The following is a 16,758-nucleotide window of genomic DNA, read 5'->3' as shown; positions in this document are numbered from 1 at the left end:
AAAGATTCTAATCTATTGCACATAGTCATCACTATGATGATATGTCTGACTAAAATACCTGTATCTGTATTAAAGACTATAACCATACCCAGACAAAAAGTTAAAGAAATCTTAAGTTACGGCAGTTATAAAAGGGCCTTCAAAGTTAATGTATAATTTATATAATATTAATGTATAATTTATATTATATATGAACTTCTATGAATGTTATTTTCCCTAACAAGGTTAAAAACCATTTAATTTATTTGTTCCCAGATTACATTCCTTTATCAATTTGTCAAAACTTACATGCCCACATCCACTTCAAAGCATGCCACTAAAAACAGCACATAATTGTTCAGCGTTTTCTTGCTCTCCCAGTGTGGCTATCTCAGCCTTAGTTCTCTTACATTCTCCTGATCTCTAGATACACATTCTTTTGCATTTGAAGCAGACATTTATGTGAGACTACATACGAGCACTGATAAGTTTCTCTTCTGTGATTATCCCAGGCTTTCTACATTTCTCTCACTCCCCTTTCATACCTCTGTGAAAGCTCAGCAAAACTGGAAATCAAGCCCCAGGTCTTACAAAAACAAAACAAAGACTTTTTGCCCAGGGGTCAAGTTCTCCTGTCTACAGCTTTCCCTGTTCCTTCACCATCCATCACCATCCCTTTCCCTTTTATTTACTGATTTACTAGGTCTTTCACTTCCCTGCTTTTTTCTCCTGACCACACACCTCTCTACAAACGTACTTTCTACTTGTATTTTCCCCCTTTATGCTCTCTTGGTTTCCTTTTCATCTCCCTGCATTCTGCAGCCCATGAGATGATCAACTCAACATGCTGCTGCTACCAGGACATAACTTCTGAAATAAAAATGCTCTTTCATACAAGGAAGAGCCCAGAAACATAGAAGAGCAATTCCTCAGTTGGAAAAGGGGCTTATTATTATTATTATCAAAGCCACAATGGAAAAGAAATCTAGGAATTTCAAAGGAAAGCCATTTTGATTCTTCCAGAAACCACGGTTTGCAACCAAATCTGGAGAAGATTCTAGGAATGTCATCTTACTACTAGGAGTTCTGACTTGAAAGGACTGTGAATTAGAAGGAATGTTTTCATGTTACTTTCTGCATCTTATTTAGACATAGAGAAGAAGACAAAAAAAATCAGTCATTGTGACAGACAGTGCTGGTAAAGATAGTTTTCCATTTCAGGATAATTTTTCCATTAAGCTGAATTCAAGATGCAATTCATTAAGAGTAATCAGCATTTTAAAATGGCAAAATACATTGTCTTCTACCATCCTCTTTATCTTCTATCAAACAGCACATCACCACAAACAAAAACTGACTTTTTTTAAACCGCTACAGATAAATTTTCTACAAATCTTTTAAAGTACAGCAACGTAAATTCAGTCAACAAAATAGGACTAGCAACACGAAACTGAACTCAATTTACAAAACACTGAACAGACACATTCCTTTCCTTCAGGCCTAGAAAATTATCTGTTCAAGGAGTAACAAGAACCCAGTACAGGCTTACAGTCTGCTTGCAGGGCTGAATAGAAAGGAAAACCAACTGCCACATCTTGCAGTCAAGTTGCAACTATTTAAGAAAGTCTGTTACGCAGAAGCAACAAACCAACAGAGGACTTCAAAAGCCTTTCTGGAAAAAAGCACGAACTACCAAAAAGCACTAGCTCTTGAACTGTTATTCTTCTGACAGGAGCTGAAAGGCCAGCAAAATCCAATCTCAGCAGCTGCAGAGGCCAGACCAGGAATTCCGAACCATCTCTGGAGAGGCAACTACCTACTGCCAGGCAGTGGCTGTGGCTCCTTCCCACTGCTGAACTCCACAAAGCATCACAAGTCCTCTTCTCTCCACATCCCTTCTCCCACATCCTCCCCAGCAACAACAGCGATCGAACACATCCATCTGTCTTTCTCAAACTGTCTGCACAAAGACTGGAGGAGCAGAACATGGGTACGGGGAGTGGCAAAGCCCACCAGTGCAGGTTACCCAGCAAGAGGCGCCCAGAAGAACACAAGTGATGCTGAGAGAGGCTGCCTCCCGACCTCCCTCTGAGGAACAGCACAGGTCTTATGGGTTTGCAGGCAGAAGAAAGCACTAACTGCCTGTACCTGCAACACTATCAACTCCCAGCCCCTCCAGCGAAAAGCATCAGGCAAATCCGAGCATCCCACAGGCTACCTGTGGGATCACATCAAGCCACCAATGCTAGCACACACGAGCATTAGAATGGATTAACTTTCACGACACACAAGTAAGATTTCAATCTGGTTGATCTTAGATGTCTTCATTCATTGTTCAACTTGAAAACAAATGCTTTTTTCAATATGGCAACAATTACATACAAATCTGTCACTAGAAAACATGTTACAGAGAGATCAAATGACAAATATCTGAAGCTAGTAACTCATCACCAAAGGACGTTATCCATCAAAAGGTCACCTCCACCCTAAAGAAAATACTATATTCATACTGCTTTAGTGTTATCAGTAGTTCTGCCTAGTATTAGAAAAGTATCATGAAAACCAGCCGTAATATGAAAGGTTTATGCATTTTGTAATGGAATAGTCAGAGAAAAAGAAAGATTTAAACTCACAAGCAACACTCTACTATCCAAGAGAGGAAAATGAATTTCAATTATGGAAATCTGCACAAAAATTTTCTCCATTGCTAGGTCTGCTGTGACTCATCATCGCCTTACCAAGGAAAGATTTAAAGTGGGTACTTCTTCTAGCAGTTACCCTGCACTCCAAAATCAGCTTTTAAGAAAAAAGTCACTTCTCATAGACAGACCAAGTCAAAACTCCTTCACTATAGTAGTTCCTTCCACCTAAATGTGGAATATTTCCCTACATCTTTTCATTGTTCAAAGATCACATTTTCTTTTTTTCAGTATCAAAAGACTATCAGGTTATGCAAAATATAACTCCCATCCTGTAAACATCTAAATACATGATACTCCACAAAAATTTCAGGGGTTTTTTTTCATCTCAGGATTAGGAACCAAAGGTATGTGTCTATAAATACATATATACATACATGTTCATATATCTATATTGATGTATATTTAAATCAAACCTAATTATTGATTAGCCAAAGCAAAGTCAGCCTCAGGTAAACTTCAGCTAAGAGATAGTTTGTCTAACAGATTCCACACATCTTTGGAGGATTTGGGTGACAGCAGTTACAAATGCATGCAAATATACTTAAGACTGCATTTTCTTCCTTGCTTATTAGCATGCCAAAGTAACAGTTATTATAATGGGCATTCTGATTTATCATGTCAAAATAAATTCACTCTCCAAGGAAAAAAAAAAAAAAGTAGATTTTGCACGTTGCATATAACAATTTGGTACATAACTGCTGAAGTGTAAGACAACCACCAGAAGACCACAATGAGATTCATCCTGCATGCTGTGAGAAATTTACTTCCTAAAGCTGCAGTAGCTACATTCATATATAGCCATAAAAAGAAGCCAATTGTAAAACAGTTCAGTTTCAGACTTGGGCTAAAGCCCAGCCAAGATTTTAAATCTCAAAACAAGATCTTAAAAAGCATTACTGAGACCAAAAATACTGAATACAGCCTCAGTATGCACTTTTAAAAAGTGTAAGAATAAAGTTCAGGTAAGCATAGAAGAGAACTACAAGAATGACTGGAGACTGGAGAAAAAAACTTCAAATGAGAGCCTGAGTTCAAACCGCTGAGCTGGTCAAGAAGGAAAACTAGGAGGTGTCTGTAGTTCCCATGTACCTTCACAGGGGGAGACAAGTACGTACTAAAAGCTTTCTTTAATCTAGCCCACAACACAACAAAAACAGTGGAAAATGAAAGCAGAAATATCTTCATTACAAACTTGGATTAAAAAAAAAAAAGGGGAGGGTAATTAGGCATTGATGCTCCACACCCATGGAACGTGCACTCAACTTATTTTAATGTTTTCCCTTTCTAGAAGATCGCTTCAGCCAACAAACTAGGCTTTAGTCCAGCATGAGTATTTAGGCTCAATTTAAGAATAACTACATGCAAGTTACTGGCTTACGATTCATATGCAGGTCAGGTCAGATGATCCCAGGGGCCTCTAGTCTAATGTCTAGAAAGTCTTCAGAAATAGCAATACTTAAATTATTAAGCACAAAACCTCAGCAAATCCCAGTGGCACATCTGTAAATTTTCTAAAACTGCACCGAACTCTGCTGCAATTCTTCAGAAAGGGCTACACTTTCAGACTTGTGGTCAGTACACATTATGCAATAGGAAAACACAAAAGAATGAGACTAAATCTTTAACGGCAAAATTTAAAAAAAAATAATAAAAGCTTCTTCTACTTCTGAGTCTATCAAGACAGAAACAGGCATCACAAGGGGATAAAGGACGGGTGCTGTAGCAACCATCTTCTGAGCAACACACATCAAAGCTTATGCCATGACACAAACAGGAAAAACTAAGCTGCTGCTTTTATAACAGTGCACACAGGCCGCAGCACAGACAGCAGGTCTGAAAATGTGTTAATTCTGTCAGAAAAATAAGATGGTATTTCCTTCCCTTTGAACAATGACAGTCAGGTAAGTTTGCATTGCCAAAGCTCTGATGCTGATTCAATAGTGGACTGAAGTCTAAACTGAGTAAAACACTCGTTTTGGATTTAAATAGTTCTGAAATAATCTGGTGAAATTACTTTCCTTCCCCCCCTTCACTCCTGGGACCACAGGCTACCACTACCACTCTACAACCACTGCTGTCATTAAGGAAAGAGATAGTGTTACACATCAGTTTAATGACCTACCATATGCTCAGAAATGAAATAAATCCATGTTTCTTCATCCCAGAAGTTTGGGTTGGTTTTTTTTTTTTTTAAGTTATTTAAAGGGACTTCAGGTAAGAAGAGAATAGACCTGTCCAGGGCACGTCACAGAGGAAACTGCAGCTGACTGGGCACTACACAAATTACTTCTGTGCCGTCTTTTCTCCACCCGCAGCCTGACGTTACAGAGCAACTGTCTGATATGGCCTGGTGGGTGGAAAACAACAAAACCACCACAAAGGTTGTTTTGTTGAGGAATCCAAAGAATGCAAACAAGCAATGTTTAAGCCCTACATGCTTGCAGGAAACACGTCAAAAGGGAAGAGAAACCAAAAAACAATCGCCAGGGGAGCAGACAGAAAGGGAAGCACAGGTGACCCGAGGGAAGGGAAAGGTTTTCACTGAAACGTCAAGGGCAGGGCTTTCACGGTGCCATGATGCAGGTGCGTAACAGTATAGCTATGCCTCCCTTGCCTATGCCACCTCCAGGATACCAGCAAGACCTGAGACATTATTTCTCTGGCTGGCAGAAAGAGTGAAGTTGTTGCTCCAGCTCTGCATGTACCAGCCCATACGAATGAGCTGACGTCATCCGTGAGAACAGGAACAGTACTCTCTAGGCACAGACCAGCAGACAAGTTTGTCCAACACCGAATCTAGAAAAAAAGTAGACTTCAAATAGTTTTCAAAATAAAATTATTTCAAAAGTCTCGTTACACCTTATGCCTTTCTGCTTCTCTTTTACTCTGCTGGGCTGCTCCCCTCTATTAACAGCAGTTAGCACCATTTAAATGTACAGTAATGAAAATACTCCCTTAAATATCATTATGTTATTATAATTCCCTCAGGAGATGGTAAGAGTTAAATGGATACCTTAGCTAAGAGGATCACCCTCATCTCTCTCTAGTCAAACGAAGGAAAAAAAACAAAGACTGAAAAAGAACAGAGACCAAAGAAACAAGGCTGAAGAAAACAATCTCTCACCTTTATTATCTATTTCCTCAGACTTCATTTTAGACCACTATAATTTATACAGAGGAACCACGATAAAATCTTACATTTGGAAAACCGTATGACTAAATCTAGTACTAAAATTTCCATTTGAGACTTCTGTACATTAATGTCTCTAAAACGTGGGATGTGCCAAGCACTGGGACTGAAATAATTCCCTGGGATGAATATATAAAGCAAGCACTTGGATGCTTTCCGTTCAGAAGTTTTTACAGCTTTCAAGCCAAAATAAGACTGAATTGTATAGGCTGATTTCACAGGATAATCACAATAACTGCATCTGCTTTTACGCTAAAGCTTCCAAGATGTGAGGTCTACAATAGAAGTTTCAGCTCATGCCATTCAAACATCACATAATCACAGCATGAAGATTTATCAGTGTCAGACCACAAGGTTTATCTGTACCTTTGTACAGTACTTCATGTTACGTGTAACCAGTAACTAACCTACCCCAAATGAAAATGCCTCTCAGTTGTGTTACTGCCTGCAGTATTCTTGTAAGAACAAATGTTAATGAAGATGTTCCAGTATATTTTAACAGTGATTATGAAAAGAAAAGAAAGTTGGAAATTGGAAGGCTTTCAAGAGGCAATTGGCTGGAAGGGTAAACTCCTTCAGGTTTGGCTAGGTCGCTGGAAAAACTTGGATGTGATCTTTGCTACCCTGGAGTTGTGGTTTTCTCTGCATACCATGCCAAGCAAACAACAGGCATGACATTTCTCAGCAAGCTCCAATTACACAGTGACTCTGTTCCAGGCTCTGCTCTGCTCTTGGTCTTCGAGGGAGACAGAGATAGTTCACGAATAAAAGCAGCCCTCTGTAGCAAATAATGCTCATTTCTGTACAGCTATTCCTGACCAGTCAGCCAAGTTACAACACAGAGCAGTTCTCATGGACACAGCTGTATTTATCTTCTCTTCTAGAAGGAAAATCACATACAGAACTTTTCACAGAACAAGGCTGAACAAGGTTTGTATCCAGGATTTTCACTTCTGTATCATTTTTCAGTATTTACAGTCCCTTTCACAGCAGTTTCCCCCAACTAGATACATCTCAATAGCAAATTATATCATCTAACATTATGTGACATGTCTCTTTTATTAAAGTTTTTGATTAAAAAAAATCTTATATTTAGAAAAAGATGCCAATTAAGAAATCTTTTCCCTCTCAAGTTCATCTCATGAATGTCTTTCAGATATTCTAGTACTGCATTTATTAGTTTTTGCTTAACTGTAATGAAAATGAAGTTTAAAAGTTTTATTTATATGTAAGATAGCAGAAAATAAGGAAAAAAACCAAAGGCAAACACATATCTATTTCCCTCCCTCCTCCCCCATCAGGAAAACAGAGAGGAAAAGACAATTACTCCACATTAAATGAAGAACTCAGCACAGACTTTGATAGCAACAATTCTGTGCTATTATTAATTCAGAAGCATCATCACCTTTACATAGAATTTTCCACTGTAAAAAGTGCCTAATGCAAAATATATGGCTATACACTTCTATATTTACATCATACTCAAATACTGCTTTCCTGGCTTTGAGTATAACGTAGAGCATGACTCTTCATTACAGTACCCTAAAACACCTGAAGTGTAAATAAAATATAAACATACAATCATTTATGTTGGAAAAGACCTTAGAGAACATCAAGTTCAACCATTAACCCAGAACTGCCAAGCCCATCACTAAACCATGTCCCCGAGTGCCACATCTATGCATTTTTTAAGCAACTCCAGGGATGGTGCTCCCACCGCCTCCCTGGGCAGCCTGTTCCAATGCTTGACCATCCCTTCGGTGAAGAAATTTTTATCAACATCCAATCTAAACCTCCCCTGGTGCAACCTGGGGCAGTTTCCTCTTGTCCTGTCACTTGTTACCTGGGAGAAGAGACCGACCCCACCTGCCTACAGCCTCCTGTCAGGGAGTTGTAGGGAGTGGTAAGGTTCCCCTTGAGCCTCCTCTTCTCCAGACCAAACCACCCCAGTTTCCTCAGCCGCTCCTCATCAGACTTGTGCTCCAGACCCATCACCAGCTCCGCTGCCCGTCTCTGGACACGCTCCAGCCCCTCTGCGTCCCTCCTGCAGTGAGGGGCCCAGAACTGAACACAGGATCGAGGGGCGGCCACACCAGTGCCCAGTGCAGGGGGACGATCGCTGCCCTTGTCCTGCTGGGCACACTGTTTCAGATACAGGCCAGGATGCTCTGGGCCACCTTGGCCACCTGGGCACACTGATGGCTCATGTTAGCTGGCTGTTGGCCAACACCCCCAGGTCCTTTTCCACCAGGCAGCTTCCCAGTCACTCTTCCCCCAGCCTGTAGCATTGTGTGGGGTTGTTGTGACCCAAGTGCAGGACCTTGTACTTCTTGTTGAGCGTAAATAATAATATATTAATAGATTAATATAATAATAATGGAATGCAGAATGCAGTCTACTCTAAAAGCCAGTTCTTGATATCAAAGTATCTTGACATAAAGAATATCACTTTCCCTACACTTACCTGAATGGAAATCTAAGGTCAGCAAAGAGGAACAACTCAAATATGCTACCTTTAAGATTTTTCCAGTTTTCTGTTAAAATCTGCAAGAGTGAGGACAAGCACATGCATGAGCATGTCTCCCTGCCTTCCTGCCAGTGTGCTCAAGATATGGTACAGCACAAGAGCACTGATAAGTATTCAGTTGAAAACCATCCTCCCAGAAAGTCTCCCACTAATGTTTCAAAAAGAATTAAATTCTTTTTCATGACACGTTCAACAGAATCCAGCCCAAGAACTACAACTGGACCCAAAACCTGTTCACACATGGGATATCCAAGGATATCAAAGCAGGCACGTGCCAGAATACAGACAAACTGACTCCATAGATGAGGACAACATTCCCTATGCCATTACTGGTTTTCATGGACAAAAATTTCATTCTAAACACAATTTTCATTATACTGAGAGCATAACCAGTCTTCTAGAATGAACAAAATTAAATTGGAACAGCAAGTGGAGCCCTGCGAGTCCAGCATATATAAGAGCTCACTCACATTGCTTCTGATGCCTTGGCATCGAGTTGGAAACAGGTTTCAGCCCAGCAGATTCAGGCAGCCACAGCAAGACACAGCAGCCTCCCTCAGAGGTCACAGGTCTACAAACAACCACCTGCCTCAGCTCATCCAGATGAATACACTGTGTGGGAAACAAAGCTGAAGCCAAGTGAAGCTGGTCTAATTCTTCTCACCAAAAGGCAAGGAAATGCACATGATGTTTCAGTTCTGCTGCTGGAAAACAAAGGTGGGGCGAAGCTTGCCATCATTTTTTCAGAAGCATGGTCTGCTCTGAATATTTTAAGTAATATAAACAATAATATGAATACGTTATTCCCACAGAACCTCTTTTTTCAATAATCTGATGTGATAAGGTTGCCCTCAAGTAATGCAAGATGGAGAGGAACTGCAGCGGACTATTAAAAAGAGTATCTTGCTTTGCACTTCTGCACTTTGCTGTGTATCTCCCATCATTCTCATTTTCTCACTGCTGATCTTTACATTCTGTTGCTAAACACCACTTTTTCGTCAGTTTCCCAGTTCCACCTTCTCTTAATAACCTTCCTCCATTAAAGGCCGCAGAGCCAGCTAATACATGGTAGATGTGATTGTACTGGCATACAGCCCTTCAGAAACATGGGCTGGCATCTCCCTATTCCAAGTGCATTTCTATGCAAGGCAGCAGAATGTCACCACCTGGACTGCTTCATCAGCTGTTTCCAGCTGGTTTTATTAACACCCTAACTACTGCCTGCTTTTGTCAATGGCACTCGTGCCCCACTTACAGCATGTGTGGCAACGAAAGGAACAAAGCTGCTGTCCTATTAACCTCAAACTGAAATTTATGCATTTCTCTAATGTCCCAGTGACACTGAGCACCACAAACACTTTTTCCCTAATGTATTTTTACTGCACACATGTAGCACTTCGAAGAAAATTTCCTTTACCCTATTAGATCCAAAGGCAGACAGAATGGAATCTATACAGTTGCAAATGACTCAAAAAATATTAATAATTTAAAAAAATCTTGTTTTTCCTTCCCATAAATGTATCAAAAAATTACGTGACGATGCACTTACCACTCATTATGATAATAATTTAACATGGTAAATGTAAAATCTTTTACAGATATAAACACAGTACCATTACAGACCAAAACAAATGATACCAGCTGTTGCCATACCAAATTATTTTACTTGTCATTTCAAAACATTCAAAACTACCACATTCTCCACCAAAAGAGCCATCAAGCCATCAATGCCCCAAGTGAGGCTTGCTGTGACCTCAGCCAACCTTGCCACTAATTTAACCCAGAGGTTAGCAGCTGGCAGGAAATTATTTGTCACAGAGTCAAACACACAATACCAGTCAACAGAAATTTCCGATTAACCTACGGCAAAGTGAACCAATTTTACACGAAGATACAGATCAATAGAACATCAGCAGCATAATCACCATCATTTCACAGATGAGCGGACTTTACAAACTGGAATCTTAGATGGAAGCATTACCTGCAGCTTCGCACCAAGGTGTATATGCATTTCACCATACCTCAAAAACCAGACATTATCTCCACACAAATTGGTAAGGAACAGAATGACCTTATGTTCTGCAAATCAGGGTACAGGACCTTGAGCTGTAGCTCAACTCTTCATCTGTAAAAAAAAAAATCACTTCACAATAGTGACTCAAGTTCTGAGGAGCCATCACACCAGCCCAGCAAAGCAGGACAAGCTTACCCTTCCTAATTCCCTTACAGAAATTATTTTAATAAATGCCTATTAAAACTGCATCTTTCCAGGGTCTCTTCTTTTTCCTTTTGCCTCCCTACTGAACTGTGTGACCTAAAGTGAAAGTAGGTAACGCATGAAATACAAACAGGAAAGAGAAAAAAAAAAACAAAAAAAACCCTATCCTGGTTTCTCAGAAAATTTAGCACAAGTAAGGGTAAATCTGTGACTCCAAGGGCAGCAGCTGCTTTTTTAATATGCAAAAATTTGCAATCTTTTTTGAGGAACACCACAGGATACTTGGTAAACTACAATAATAGGTTTTCGATTTTTCCCTTGCAGATTTGCATTCACATGGCAACCAAATTAACATGCAACCGAGGTACGGCATTAAAATCAGTACTGCATGCAGATTGCCACCTAAAACTGAAAAGCAACTGACATAAAATGAAAAACTCTCTCATCACTGAAACTCTGTACTTGTGCATACACGCAAACACATATAGCTAAAGCACATGTGCACGTATATATGCATGTATATGAGCCACTCAGCACTTCCGTTACCGAGTTGTAGTGCTGTCCCTAAGCCCAGGAGGCTTGGTCTCCTTAAAAGTCTTATGGCAGAACGCATACAATATAGCTTGCTCAAAACATATTTACTACGGATGCAGCCACGTAATTCTTGCCCAGACTCCAGACACTACAGCTTCCGAAACCTGAAAACCTACGACCTCCACGTATTTTGCCTCAAACTCCTCTTAACTCACACTCACACGTCCTACATAACAGGCAACGAAGAGGGAAAAGGATACATTTAAACTTTGAAGAAAACAATTGCAGATCTTTAATTGACATTTATTCTCAGTGTTTGAGTTCTTTAATTGACGTTTGTTCTTAGAACAGTCAGATCAGACTCATTAATTGCTGATCTTGAAGCACCACCTTGTAACAACTGAGTATGTTGCAAAATTGTCGCTACAGGAGGTACCCATTTCCAGAGTAATAAAAAGCAGTATATTGATATCTTGTTATTTGCTGTGAATTTATACTGATCTAAAACACTGCCATCCATCTTCATTGTGATTTACCGTATTAATCTCAACATGTAATTAGCTCTAAACAGTCACAGAGAAGTCTTAAATTTACTTTTAAATTAAAATCATACAAAAATGGTTTGTTCTTGTCCCAAACATGGACTTATTCCCAAAATTACATTGGCTTAATACCTAGGACAAGTAACGTTCAGCCCCAGAGCAGTAATTAGTTTCAGATCCAGTCTCTAGCTCTTAATATCAGCTCTGGGCAACTGAAAAAAGAGATAAAAGCAACTTATTATTTGTTCTTTTCACAGTCATGTGGACACAGCTACTGCATATAATATTCAAGTCTTGAGGCTGACCTGATCAGCTACAAGTACCATAGCCATTCTAAAATCAGGCAGACAAAACCTCACCAGATCAAACCCAGAACAGTGGATGGTCACCAGTCTAAGAAAACTGAGAAAGGCAGAGTAAATTTCCTCAATTCCATGTAATCCTGAAAGTTCCAGAATCAGTTTTTCTTCCTTAATCTTCTAAGACTTTTCCCAAAACCATGAATACAAATTAAGTTTGCTTGAACACCTGGATCGTTTTCTTCAGAAAACCTGCTGCCCTGAGAAGCTGTAGTCTCAGACCAGATTCAGGAGAGGACCTAAAGCGTCAAGTAATGTCATCAAACAGTTTGGTCTCTGCTGTTCCTCAGGCATGTCAGAGATGGCCATACTAGGCCTCCCCTCACCTTTCCCAATACATTTCTTGACAAAGGTGCCAGGGAATTAATTCAAAATATACAAAAAATAAAGCACTACACTAACGTGGCCATAGTTTGCTATAGTCTGCTTTTAATCATTCACACTGACACTATGTGCTGCTTATTTTTTAAGCAGTAGCTTATTTCCAGATTATGGGCATTGTTCCATGTACTAAGGCTACTGGAAAGACACATGCAAGTGTCAGATCATACATAATGTAAGAGTTTTGGACAAACACTTCATATTATTGCCTGGCAGGGAAATGCTAATTTAACTCACCAAGTTCAACTCTTTTGAGCTTCTTTTGCCTTAAATAGCTCAACGCTTTCAAAGGTTCATTGCCAAATTCAGACCTGTCCTCAACCAACTGAAAGTAACAACAGTGAATTGCTACCACAGAACAGTTAAAATCACCTCATGTCAGTCTACAATACTGCTTTCAGAGTTGCTACGACAAAAGAGAATCAAAAAAACAATATACTGAATCAGAAAAGATAACGTCTAATGCAGTATGCTAATCAGAATGATTTCATCAAGTCTCCTCCAAGACAATCTACTGAGGGAATCTACCGACAGGGAAGAATAACCGCATCATTAGCAATTTGTAGTCTTGTCAGGAATGCATTTAGTCACACCATAGATTAAATCTTTAAGCAATTGCTAAGCAGACGTGAAATTTTCCAATCTGAAGGCCATGTCTAATCTGCCAATAAAAAAATTAAACATGGCAAGTCATTCCACTCCAGACAGCAGTTCCTCACTTCAAATCTCATCAGAGGTTTTTTCATTAAAACACGACGGACAGCAGACATCACAGGAGAGGTCTTACTGGCAAGTGCTGTATGTATAGAAGCAGATATCCAGTCCAACTCTGACTGTGCTACAAAAGTGAAAAAAACCAAAACAAAACAATTTCATACACTCAGGAACAACCACATAAAGTGAACGTGTTATTTACCTGAAGGTCCAACTCTCCTGAAGAACCTATTTTTAACAATAGTGTCCTATATTTAAAGTACCTGGATACACAGAGGGAAAGCTAAACAGGTTTTTGTAATGGGACGGAATGTCTCTCAAGACTTTCTGAAGTTCCTTAAAGGAATGACAAACATTTGCATAAGGGAGATTGGGTAGATACAACCTACCTGGGCTTCCAGAAGGCTTTACAAGGTCACCTGCTTTTGAAACTAAGCAGACATTCAGTGCTTAAAAAGGCCAGGCACTAATTGCTTAAAAGATAGGAAATGAAGCACAGGATGAAATGGCCACTTTTCAACAACTGTTCTCAGTTGGTTTTCAACACATTCAAAACAATGAAGTAAATTTACTAAGATGGCAAAGTCTACAGATGATATAACATAGCATACTAGTATCAGCTACAAAAAATATCTTAGTTACTGGTCAACAAAACAGCAAACATGCCAAAAAACTGGGGCACACAGGAAAAAAATATCTAAATTCATCTTCAAAAATTACAAGCTTCAAATATGCTCAGAAAATATGTTGTAGGAATTGGGAACAAACGCAACTAGTACAGACAGATTCAAACCACACAAAAGGAGGAGGCACTTCAGCCACGTTAATGCTGTGGAACTGCCTTCCACATGACACTGAAGCTTCTACTGAAGTGTTCGAAAGGGATTAGTCAGGTTCCTGGAAGACAAATTCACTAAGAATTGCAAAATACACAGTGACTGCTCAGGAAGTTCTCAGGATGCAATTTCAGGGCAACCAGGTATTCTGAAGAAATATTGTTACGTTTCTCTGTTTTACATTCTGGCATCAGCTCCTGCAGGAGACAGGAGAGAGGGCTGGACAGAACTCTGGTATAACCAACACTTCTCACATTAAAATCCTGTTACATTGTAATCCGATACACTACCAAAATAAACAGATTAAATTAAATAGGTCCTTTGAGAGCTATTAAAAATATCTGAATTAACTAAACTCCAAGCAGCGAATTTACTAGACCAGCATGTGCTTTTTAAGTATGGAGAAAAGCTGTCATTGCCTAGTAGTTTAACATTAACTAACTTTCCTCCACTGCTGTAGTTCTGTCAGTTTTCCAGCATGAGATTTATTGCAGCATATGGACTTTCATCCTCAGAGAGCACCAACTGGACGTGCATCTGCCTTCCTGGGTCTAGAAAGCAGCGGGAAAGGGCAGTATGGCATGCCTGGTGCATCAACCACAGGAACCAAAATACAGATGAGTCAGAAGTGAAGCAAGTCCGAACAAAATTTTCAGTAAGGGCCCAATTATTCATCTGCTCCAGGCCATGCTACAGCTTTAGTTAACTCCCAGGTCAGCAGATTGCCACGTTGCAGTTTTCCTGGTTGGAATAATGCTCATGTCCCATCCAACACTATATACAAATCGATCCACTGAGAACTGCCTAAGGATCTGGACCAGTCCAGGAAGAACTGGTCATTAACCTTTTCTTTTTCCTACTGGTGTATATCTAGACTGAAGCTATACATTAAAAACCATACATCTCTGATTTGTAAACCAATTATTACGAGTTGCTAGTTCTGCAGGAAAAATTTACAGTACTTTTTGGTAGAGACAAATGGAGGCTTTAGGGTTTGATGGTTTAGTTTTCTTCTTCCACTTTGAAGATGGACTAAATGCAGAGGATTTTGTAGGCCCTTGCTGTCTTTAAAAGGAACACAAGAGGGATTTCAGCTTTCATTTCTGTTGCTTTGCTTATTATGGTTCCTACATTTTGCAGTGGGCAGTTACTTCAGGTATGTGGAATAGCATGAGAAACAGGAAAACACAGTATGAAATAAAGAAGAGAAACACAGTATCAGAAATTGGAAAAAAAAAAAAAAAAAAGAGGTACTATGCTGGACAGGCAATACTGTGTAAAGCACAGGGAAAAGAAGAGCTGCAACAGCTAGTAAAAGAAAATATCCAAAACCTGAAAGCTTACTCAGAAACAGGCAGGGGAGACCACCAAATCACGGGATGGCAAAGCAATAGTTCATGAGTTAGCATCTAACAACTTTGTTGAACACTTTTGATGATATTTATTAAATATGTTATTCAACACAGCTTATCACACATTTATACAAAAAAGTGAGGTTTTGAAAAAGCCTTGGCTGTAAGGAGGGACTGGATCCTGATGCCACCAGTGCCTACACCAGGCTGCCTGCCACACCTGAAGCACATCACTGCTCAGCGAAAGCCACAGAAACTTCTAACCCTTCAGTAAATGCAGATCAAAAACGCCATCACTTTTTATACACCCCAAGACCTTGGTGGAATGATTTTTTTTGGTCAAAATACCACAAGCTCACATTGCTAAAAAGTAACAGGTTTTGGATGCAGAGAAATGTTCAATGTAACATCTTCATTCTATGCACACTTTTAAAAATAGAGATTTCCCACACTTTGTAAATCATGACCATTGCCAGCGAGAGAGACAAACTACAAAATGGAACATAACAGAGCGAATAAAAAAACTACTCTTATTAAACTATGATGTTTAAGTGTTCCCTCATTGTCTTAAATTTCTTCAAATGTGTGAAGGTACAATGATGTCTTATGATTTGAAGACCCAACTGGCCTCTGACCACCTCCAAAAAGACAACGGCTGCCTTACTCTGCCTGCCCCTCATCTGCATCCTAGTTGTGCAGAAAATTACTTGTATCACCAGTTCCACCTGCTGCCCGCGTTTACTTTGGATCCAATCTGTACTTGGTCCTCATCACCAACACCAAAAATTCCTTGCTACTTTTGCTGTAATAACATTGCAAAATTCGGCAGCTCACAACCTCCTTTTATATAAGGACAATAATTCATTTCACTTTGCTGTTTGTACTTTGTCCTAGCGACATGAAACACACCGAGGATTTGATTATATAATGTCCAGATATGTGGGAGGGATTTGGAGGCTTGCCGGAAAACCTGCCACTTCTAATGCAATCAAAAGCTCGACAGCATATTTTTCCAAAGTACACATCCATGTAGCTGAAATCACAATTGAGTTCCTTCACTTTTTATTGTCAAAAAAATCACCAAAAATCCAAAAGCCACACAGGCAAAAAAGATAAAATAAAAAAAATTAAAAATATATAGGACATCTATTCAATAACTCGGGCTGTGGTCCTGTCATAAATGAGAGGAGCTCCAAAGAAGTTAATAGATTTATACCAATTTATACTATTCAATAACCTCAGTAGTTTCAGTCCAAATACCAGCAGATCAGTCACCATAAAATACAAGCATCAGAACTGGCATTGACGTCATTGCTGTTGGCAGCTTTTTCTGAGAATCTGTGACCCGCCTGAACCTTAGCCTTTTTTCAATAAACACTCAGGCACGTAACACATCAGTAGTTTAGTGACAGCAGCGCTGGACA

General features: G+C 39.6%; 1 protein-coding gene across 3 annotated transcripts in view; it reads right to left on the bottom strand.

Annotated features, from left to right (window-relative positions):
* The window catches only part of CCNY (cyclin Y), a 128,968-nt gene that overhangs the window by 53,507 nt on the left and 58,703 nt on the right, over positions 1–16,758 (bottom strand). The gene's annotated exons all lie outside the window — the stretch shown is intronic.

Source organism: Falco naumanni, chromosome 4 (genome assembly GCF_017639655.2).
Source record: "Falco naumanni isolate bFalNau1 chromosome 4, bFalNau1.pat, whole genome shotgun sequence".
NCBI lineage: Eukaryota > Metazoa > Chordata > Aves > Falconiformes > Falconidae > Falco > Falco naumanni.
Note: the sequence above shows the minus strand (reverse complement) of the source record. Positions and strands in the feature narration are given on the sequence as shown.